Genomic DNA, 9291 nt, shown 5'->3' on the forward strand with positions numbered 1-9291 from the left:
GGGGCCTCGGGGGCGCGCCTTATAAAGTCCTGGCCGGGCGGAGTCCTGGCCGAATACGGCCCAAGGTCTGTTCGCGTATTTTTAATAATTTCGTGCAGAAAAAGAAATAAAAGAAATACTAAACGAACTCCAAAAATCCCGAAATAAAGTTTCCCCGACTTCTAAAATCAAGCCGGACAAGATGAACATTTACTTGGGGCCTAAGTGCAATTTTGAAAAACACATGTTTTTCCTAAATTCGAATAAAATAGCGAAAACTCCAAAATAAAATCTTATTGATTTTTTATTAAATCTTCAATATTCCTTTATTTTGGGAAAGTCATTTTAGTCCCTCTCTCTTATTTTTATAATTTGGAATAATTGAAGATAAAATAAATAAAATCAAATGTTCCTATTTTCAAGATTTGAGAAAACCCAAATATGAAAATAACGAAATCCCCAACTCTCTCCGTGGTCCTTGAGTTGCGTGGAATTTCTAGGATCAAACCAAAATGCAATAAAATATGATATGCAATGATGATCTAATGTATAACATTCCAAATTAAAAATTTGGGATGTTACATAGGATGGACAAGTGCTTCATTGAGCATAGAACATAATATTGGCACTGAAAGTGTACTCCAAGATGATACTTAACTTATGCAAACAAATGAAAAATACAAATTACAAAAGTGTATGTGAATAATATACAATACCTCAATAGGTGTGGAGGCAAACACCATCTCGGACCATTCAAACGGATCACTAATTGCACCCAAGCTCTCTAGTTTAGGCGCAGAGACCACAGTTATTTGTGAAGGTTTATAACAACAATTACGGAGCAACCTTTGAAGTGAAGGGGTGTCTTCGATGATGAGCTCCTGTCCTTCAAAATGAATTCCAATGCTTACAAGGTGAGACGACTTTATTTTGAGACAAGGGATATGGATTCCTATTCCAAAAACAAGCAACAAACGCTGTAGTGCAGGGCAGCTAGAGTGGATGATGCTGTGAAGTGAGGCCACCGACAGATCAACCAACACAAGCGCAAGTTTTTTCAGCACTGGCAGTCGAAGCATTTGTACCAGATAGTCTGCTAGATGGCACTGGGTCAAGGTGGCGGTGTGGAGAGAGAGGAGGAAAACCATGAGATGGGCATCGGTGGTGAGGGCACAGATGCAGCTCTTGGTGGAAACCTATCGTTGTAATGGTAGAACTCGAGCTGCTGGAGTTTATTGAATTGACGGGATGTCAGGCAGGCGGCCACCATGCAGGGTATGTCTAGTAGGTAGCATGCCGGGATGCAGATGCGTTGAACGGAGCCCCCGTGGGAGGAGATGATGGCTCCGGGGAGTTCAGAATCATCATCGATAGATAGCTGACGACAGTCGAGATTAAGAGGCGCGGTGCGCCACAGAGTGTGCCACCGAGATGCGAGGACTTGTGTGTTGCAGCCATCCTTGGTGGGGAGAAGGGAGATGATCTCCCCAAGGATTCCGTCCGGGAGATCGCTGATGCGGTCCGCCGGAGATTCTACTGGTTCCTTAGGTCCAGGGGCGCTTCTGGCCGCATAGCCGGGTCGAAGATCTACATCCGGCGGCGGTGCTGGTCGGAGCCTCATATGTGTTCATACCAATATGAAAGAAAAAAATGGCATAACATGTAGGACATTTGAAATCAATTCCCAAGATCAGGAAGAAAAAAGGCACAAACATATATGTAGGTGACTAACCGGTTTTCCGTCGGAGTCGCAGTTGTTGCCGGAGTTGCTGTTGACCTCTGGCTCCAGCTGGGGGGCACAACGGCGCCAACGAATTCAAGGTCGTGCTGCTGCCCACGCGAGACCTCGTCGGCGGCGATGGAAACCTCTGTGGCCAACTTGACGCATTGTATAGGTGCTTCACCAGCCCCGGCGTCGCCACTCCCTCCGATGGTGCACTTCGTGGGCATCGTCATACAGTCCGGAGTCCAGACGTCAGTGACCACTGTGGACCGGGGGTGCGGCCTCCTATTATGGCCGGCGGCTCGGGCGCGCAATTAATACGGACCAGTGGGAGCGAGGCAGGCTATAGTCAAAAGTTGTCTCGCCTCCCGGTGAGCCTGCGCGGCGGACGTCTGCCATTCCTACCATCATTTCACACAGCTACTCGCACGCCTCCCCGTCAATACACACACCTGCATGCACGCCTCTCGGTATGCCTGCACGGCGGACTGCTCGCATGTGTCCCGTCAACTCACGCCTGCTCGCACGACACACGGGGCGTGTGGCAGCACATATATTTTTTGGTTTATTTTCTGCCGCTTTACTGCTTCACTGAACCGTTTGTGTTGAAGAGATGCACAAATCCTGCGTTGAACATCTCGCACGCTTCCCGGTGAACCTACGCACCAGACGAGTTTTGGATTTACTAGAATTTAAAAATCAGGCATCTAAATGTTTTGCCGGCAATCAAGAGTGCCCTGGTGTTTGAAATTCATTCTCATTTCTTGCATGGGACCTAAGCATGCACATAAGGACACATATTTTATTTTTCAACCAATTTATAGTCACTAGAGCATGCGGATGTAGTTCAAATTTGAATTCTGCACATAAATGCATTGAAAACTCAGTTAATGCATAAAAATGTCCAAACGAACCCCGAAAAATCATAAAAATTGACACAAAAATCCTGTTGTTCTATGTTGACACGAGAGAAAAATTTGAAAGCAATAAGAGGCAATGGATATCGTTTCGTCCCCAGAGGTGGGACGTTCCCTACCGAAAACCATCATGCTTGTAGTGAGAAGCTCCGGTTTGTGAGAAGCATATACCCAAACCTGCCCCAAATGGGACAAAATTTGTACCACGGCATGTTGATGCCGCTCCATGATAGCATGCCAAGTTTCATGAATTGCAGACGAGTTTTGGATTTACTAGAATTGAAAAACCAGGCATCTAAATGTTTTGCCGGCAATCAACAGTGCCCTGGTGTTTGAAATTCATTCTCATTTTTGCATGGGACCTAAGCATGCACATGAGGACAGAGATTTGGTTTTTCAACCAATTTATATGCACTGGAGCATGCGCATGTAGTTCAAATTTGAATTATGCACATAAATGCATTGAAAACTCAGTTAATGCATAAAAATGTCCAAACGAACCCCAAAAAATCACAAAAATTGACACAACACTCCTGTTGTTCTATGTTGACACGAGAAAAAAATCTGAAAGCAATTAGAGGCAACGGATATCGTTTCGTCCCCAAAGGTGGGACGTTCCCTACCGAAAACCATCATGCTTGTTGTGAGAAGCTCCGGTTTGTGAGAAGCATATACCCAAACCTGCCCCAAATGGGACAAAATTTGTACCACGGCATGTTGATGCCGCTCCATGATAGCATGCCAAGTTTCATGAATTTCAAACGAGTTTTGGATTTACAAGAATTTAAAAACCAGGCATCTCAATGTTTTGCCGGCAATCAACGGTGCCCTGGTGTTTGAAATTCATTCCCATTTCTTGCATGGGACCTAAGCATGCACCCAAGGACACAGATTTGATTTTTCAACCAATTTATATGCACTTGAGCATGCGCATGTAGTTCAAATTTGAATTATGCACATAAATGCATTGAAAACTCAGTTAATGCATAAAAATGTCCAAACGAACCCTGAAAAATCACAAACATTCACACAACACTCCTGTTGTTCTATGTTGGCACGTGAAAAAAATCTGAAAGCAATTAGAGGCAATGGATATCGTTTCGTCCCCAAAGGTGGGACGTTCCCTACCGAAAACCATCATGCTTGTTGTGAGAAGCTCCGGTTTGTGAGAAGCATATACCCAAACCTGCCCCAAATGGGACAAAATTTGTACCACGGCATGTTGATGCTGCTCCATGATAGCATGCCAAGTGTCATGAATTTCAGACGAGTTTTGGATTTAATAGAATTTAAAACCAGGCATCTCAATGTTTTGCCAGCAATCAACGGCGCCCTGGTGTTTGAAATTCATTCCCATTTCTTGCATGGGACCTAAGCATGCATCCAAGGACACAAATTTGATTTTTCAACGAATTTATATGCACTGGAGCATGCGCATGTAGTTCAAATTTAAATTATGTACATAAATGCATTGAAAACTCAGTTAATGCATAAAAATGCCAAATGAACCTCGAAAAATCACAAAAATTCACACAACACTCATGTTGTTCTATGTTGGCACGAGAAAAAAACTTGAAAGCAATAAGAGGCAATGGATATCGTTTCGTCCCCAAAGGTGGGACGTTCCCTACCGAAAACCATCAGCTTGTTGTGAGAAGCTCCGGTTTGTGAGAAGCATATACCCAAACCTGCCCCAAATGAGACAAAATTTGTACCACGACATGTTGATGCCGCTCCATGATAGCATGCCAAGTTCCATGAATTTCAGATGAGTTTTGGATTTAATAGAACTAGTTGAATGCCCGTGTGTTACCACGGGAATACGAAATATGATGTGAAAAGTTTCTCGACAGTGGACATTTTATATGAGTGCTTTTTATGAAGTACATTTCAACAACAGAACAATGTCAACGTTAATTAGAAATCTATGAACATGGTCATATTTTCTAGCAAACGCATTGTAGACTTTGATTAGATTTTTCATTTGCTGGAATTTTATTTGGAGAGAACATGATGAAAAATGTAAACAGTGAAGCACGATGTGACACATTGGTAGGGGACCGACCCCATGAAACCGAGAGCTTCGAATCCACCGTTTGTACATTGCCATCATCTCTCACTTATTGGTCTTTGATACATAGTTAAAAAAAAGACACATGGCGTGACTAAGTTTTCAAGCTCCGTGCGGCAACCAGGGCTTCACCGAAAAAGCACCATTTAGCACCAATGGCTTGATCAAAGAAGAACCCCTCTATGCCGCCCTAGACTTAAGTTTTATAATTTTTGTCTCTTCAATTTTCTGTTTATTTCCCTGAGATTCTTCAGTCATTTCGAATTCTTGTTGGTAGGTTGTATAGAACTTGCTGAGTTTTTATCTCTTCCAACGACATCACCTTCGGACTCTTGTTGGTAGGTTCTTTTTGATGGTCAATAATATCCATATCTATCATGGACACAGTCTGAAAAAGTGAAATGTATATACTAAATATATTACTATCATTTATTCTTTTTCTTTGCGGGGAGTACTATCATATATTCATATACAACATGCAAACTAAAAAGGTTAAAAAGACATACATCTAGAATATGCAAAACAAGATTTGTTCTAGTCTAGCCAAGATATTTGGTAGCCCCGACAGACCGTCCAAATACCTCAGTTCTTATGCTATAATATACAGAGAATGGCGTTTTGGCTCTCGGCCTCGATGGAGGCCTTTTTTTTGAAAAAAAAACAAAATTCAAAAATTTCAGTTCTGAACTTTTTTGTACAAGTAAACAATGATGTGAGGCGTATGTGTGTAAAATTTAAGGATGAAATATGTTAAAACACTACCTGTACAAAAAGGACAAATTGATGATTGGGGAGGATGAATCGTATCATGCGTTAAAAAACCACAAATTTGTAGTTTTTGCACAGCCCACATTTCAACGTATTTTGTTCTCAAAATTTACACACTTGTGCACTATGCCTTCATCTATTTCTATATCCTTTTCAGAATTTGTTTGAATGTAAAAATATGATTTTTCAAGAATTTTGAATTTTGGATTTGGAGATCTCCATAGAGCTCGGCCTCCCAAAGCAATTGCGCATAATATACACTAATATAAATAAAAAAATTATAGAGTCGTGGGACAAAAACAATTCTGCTACAGCCAGCACTCTCAGTCTCTTTCTCCTCGCTGCTCACCCCTTTCCCATTCAGCTAGCCACCCATGACCCACCCTGCTCCCCTGTGCAGCCGCCGGCGCGTCATGGCGCACGGCACCCATCCCGGCCCAACCTCCCACCCCGCGCCTCCGAACCGTCCCTACAGCCTACCTGTGGCGTCGCGAGCCTCCCACACCGCGCCCCCATCACTCCCTGCTGTCCGGCGAGATCCGGGGGGCAGGCAGACGCGCGCACAGTCTGGGCGGCGGCATCCACCGCGCGGCGCTCCCTGCCCCGCGCCCCCGCCGCGATGACGCCACGTTGGTCCGAATCATCGGGTGGTAACGCCCGGCGACTGGCGCGCGCCGTGCAGCGTGAGGTGGGCTCGATCTGCATCCACCGGTGGGATCGGGCTCCTCATTTTGGAGACCCTGCCGCAAGCTGTGCTCGGCCGGATGGGCGGAGATCGATGAGGAGTGGATTCCGTGGTGCAGCACGACGCCGACGGCTTCTCTTCGCCACCGAGCTCTGCTCCCCTCCCTATGCGTCAGGATCAGGGTGCCCACGGATCTTACCTTGTCACGGTCGGCTCTCGTCTCTCCCTCCGCTTTTGGTAGCTCTGTTGGATTGGCACCGCCGATGAAATTCGATCTTAGAGGTAAACAAAAATCTGGAGGTAGATTGAATCTATCTTATATATACTCAGTTTGAAAGATAGCTAGGAGTAGATGTGTTGTAATCAGAATACAGTTATGATTAAGTTTATTTTATGAGATGAGGATAAAATCTTTCTTGGGTTGTCTGGATACGGAGTTTTTGCCAGTTCTGTTTCCCATAAACTCGTTTAAAGGTCTAACCACCTGAAATGAGTTAGCGTACCAAAAATATAGTTTTTTAGGGGCAGAAATAAGTAAAACTTCGTTTTAGTACAACAAGAAAAGTGGGTCTTAATAGTTTTTCTATAAACAGTTTTAGCCGTTCCTATTCAAAAAGGCATGCTTCAGAAAAAGAAAAAACTCTGGTCAAGGAGGCTTAGCTTCCTCTTCCTGGAGAGTCAACCTTCCAATCCTGACCAAATTCTAATTGTACACAAACACACAATGCATTTCAACAAAGCAAAACACAACGGGGAATCATACAGATTTATGCAAGGTAACCTGACATAAAAGTCAGCACTGTCCAATGGTCACATTCATATTGATGTACCAATTGTAAAAAATGAACGCAAAGCTCGGTCTGCATCTTTTGGCAAATGAGCTCAGCATAACGCGCTATTGTGGTATTGCCAAAGCTTCCATTCCGAGGTCCTTGCCATTTTGCAGGTTAGCGATGCTTGTATTCAGGGTCTAATATGACTCATTCTCCAGTCACCACAATGCTCTTGCTGAATAGCTTAAGGGTTGATTTTTCTAATCCTGTACATGGCACTTTGGAATCACCGTCTACAACGAATTTTGAGGCCTGAATTTAAGGACACATGTTTGCTAAATCTTATCACAGAGCTACAGAAAAAAGCAGACGAACAGATTATGTTCCTTTTGTTCATATCGAGGTATCTATTGTCTTGAAAGACTCATCCTTTAATAGTAGAGATAGTAGAGATATGAGGAGCTCACTGATGGCAAACTCAGCTCGAATTTAGGTTCTTTGTAAATTATCAGATACATAGTTCCTTATCCATGTATTTCCAACGAGAGATTGTATGGAACTGAAGTTTAAGTCAGTTTTTTAATTGCTACTCCCTCCTTCCCATATTCTTAGGCGTATTAGTAGCCAGCATGAAAATCAGCGTAGTTTAATTGTTACTTGAACCATCGTACATGCTGTTGAGATGTAAGCATCAACGAAAGACCCAGCCAGAGATTTGTTTTTGTTTCCAAAAAAATAGCGACTGTGAGTGGTTGTTGTAACTGAATGAGAGAGAGAAAGGCATCCGCGCCTTAGATTTTGGGACTGCATGCAAAAACTTACGCGCCTAAGATTTTGGGAAGGAGGGAGTATATGATATTAGATGCCTCAGGTTTTTACCATATTAAAAAGCGTATGCCTTAGAAAGAAATAAGACACCTTGGTATTTTTGTTCTTCTATAGCAAGTCACTGTCCAAGCATCTTCATCCTTAATCGGTTTTCAATTTCACGCTGTCTCTTGTTATTTCCAGCTTAAACAGGTGCATATTCGACTAAGTATAGAACGGGAAGATGTCGCGAAAGGAATACTCATGGTTTCTGAAGACTGATTATGCTCACAAACTCAGGTTAGTGTGCATTAAGATCTACAATAGTAATGCAGAATTGAACATACTTTACCTGAGTTGTTATAATTTGATCTGGCGACTTCATGTGCTAAGGACTTCCTTGTAGGCTATGTTCTTCATGGTCGTTAATAAGGGTTCAAATCTTTTTCGCTTCTTTGAAATCTTGCTTTGTTCCTTGCCCTTGCCCTTACCCTTGCCTTTACCCTTACCGTTGTTCTTGATGGCGAGAATCTTAATGTTCCTCTTCGCGTTGGCTGTAGACAATGCAACGTAGAGCTGACCGTGAGAGAAATATTTGTAACTGTATTGTACTGTGATTAAGAGGACTTTAGCAAGATTCTTTATGGAACAGGGGTCTTCAATATGAACTTGAGTCTGGGAACTGAAATTGGGTGAAAAGCATGTCAATCTCACGACATCAATTCTTAAATTTTTTACTTTGTTACATTTGCTTTCACTCATTTGCATAGAGTGGACTTGCTGCAAAGACAAGTTTGAGATGCCATGTCGCACACGTCCACATTAGCACACATTATACATTTGTTTCATGTATTAATTCCCAGAAGTTGATGAGCCTAATGAAGCACCTTCACAATTTGGTAGCTGGTACATAGCTTAAAATCCTGCATGCTTTGTTCAATGTACTTGGAGTAGTACTTAAAGATGCAATCTGAGTACCACTATATTTTTGAGGTCACATCATGAAGTTCGGAACAGGAGTTTAGTATCTTTCTGATGTAAAAAACTTTGCTGAAACAGTTGAGGATTGCAAACCTAGGGCATGGTGGGCACCATCGAACATAACAAAGGTGGATCTCAGTCCTTTGCCGTCGGAGAGGCAAAAGACGGTAGGTGAGAACTGTGAAGATGATGGCAGGAGGATGTAGCGGCAGCATCAGGAGATATAGACGCAGCAACAGCCGTCGAGCGCAGGTTCTGGTTCTGGGGCGCCGAGGTTGCGGTTTAGCAGAGGCTGCGCTCGCACAGCTCGCCGCTCGCGTGAGAACGATGTGGCCGGACGGCGAGTGAACTGGCGATTCTCTCCTTGACGTAGTGGCCGGACGGCGAGTGAACTGGCGATTCTTTCCTTGACATAGTGCGTCCGTGGGTCGATGGAGCTCGTACGCGAGCAAGAACTGGCGTTTCTCTCCCTGGAGACGTGCGTTCGTGGGTCGATGGAGCTCATACGCGAGGAAGAACTGGCGTTTCTCTCCCTGGAGACGTGCGTTCATGGGTCGATGGAGCTCGTACGTGAGGAAGAACTGGCG

General features: G+C 43.7%; 1 long non-coding RNA gene across 1 annotated transcript; it reads left to right on the forward strand.

The window, feature by feature from the left end:
- Window positions 1-5776: 5776 nt before the first annotated feature.
- LOC123119842 (uncharacterized) lies at window positions 5777-9285 on the forward strand. Its single transcript, XR_006459002.1, has 3 exons — window positions 5777-6425; window positions 7928-8023; window positions 8783-9285. It is a non-coding gene; the product is annotated as an uncharacterized lncRNA (long non-coding RNA).
- The last annotated feature ends 6 nt before the right edge of the window (window positions 9286-9291 follow it).

Source organism: Triticum aestivum, chromosome 5D, assembly GCF_018294505.1.
Source record: "Triticum aestivum cultivar Chinese Spring chromosome 5D, IWGSC CS RefSeq v2.1, whole genome shotgun sequence".
Lineage (NCBI taxonomy): Eukaryota > Viridiplantae > Streptophyta > Magnoliopsida > Poales > Poaceae > Triticum > Triticum aestivum.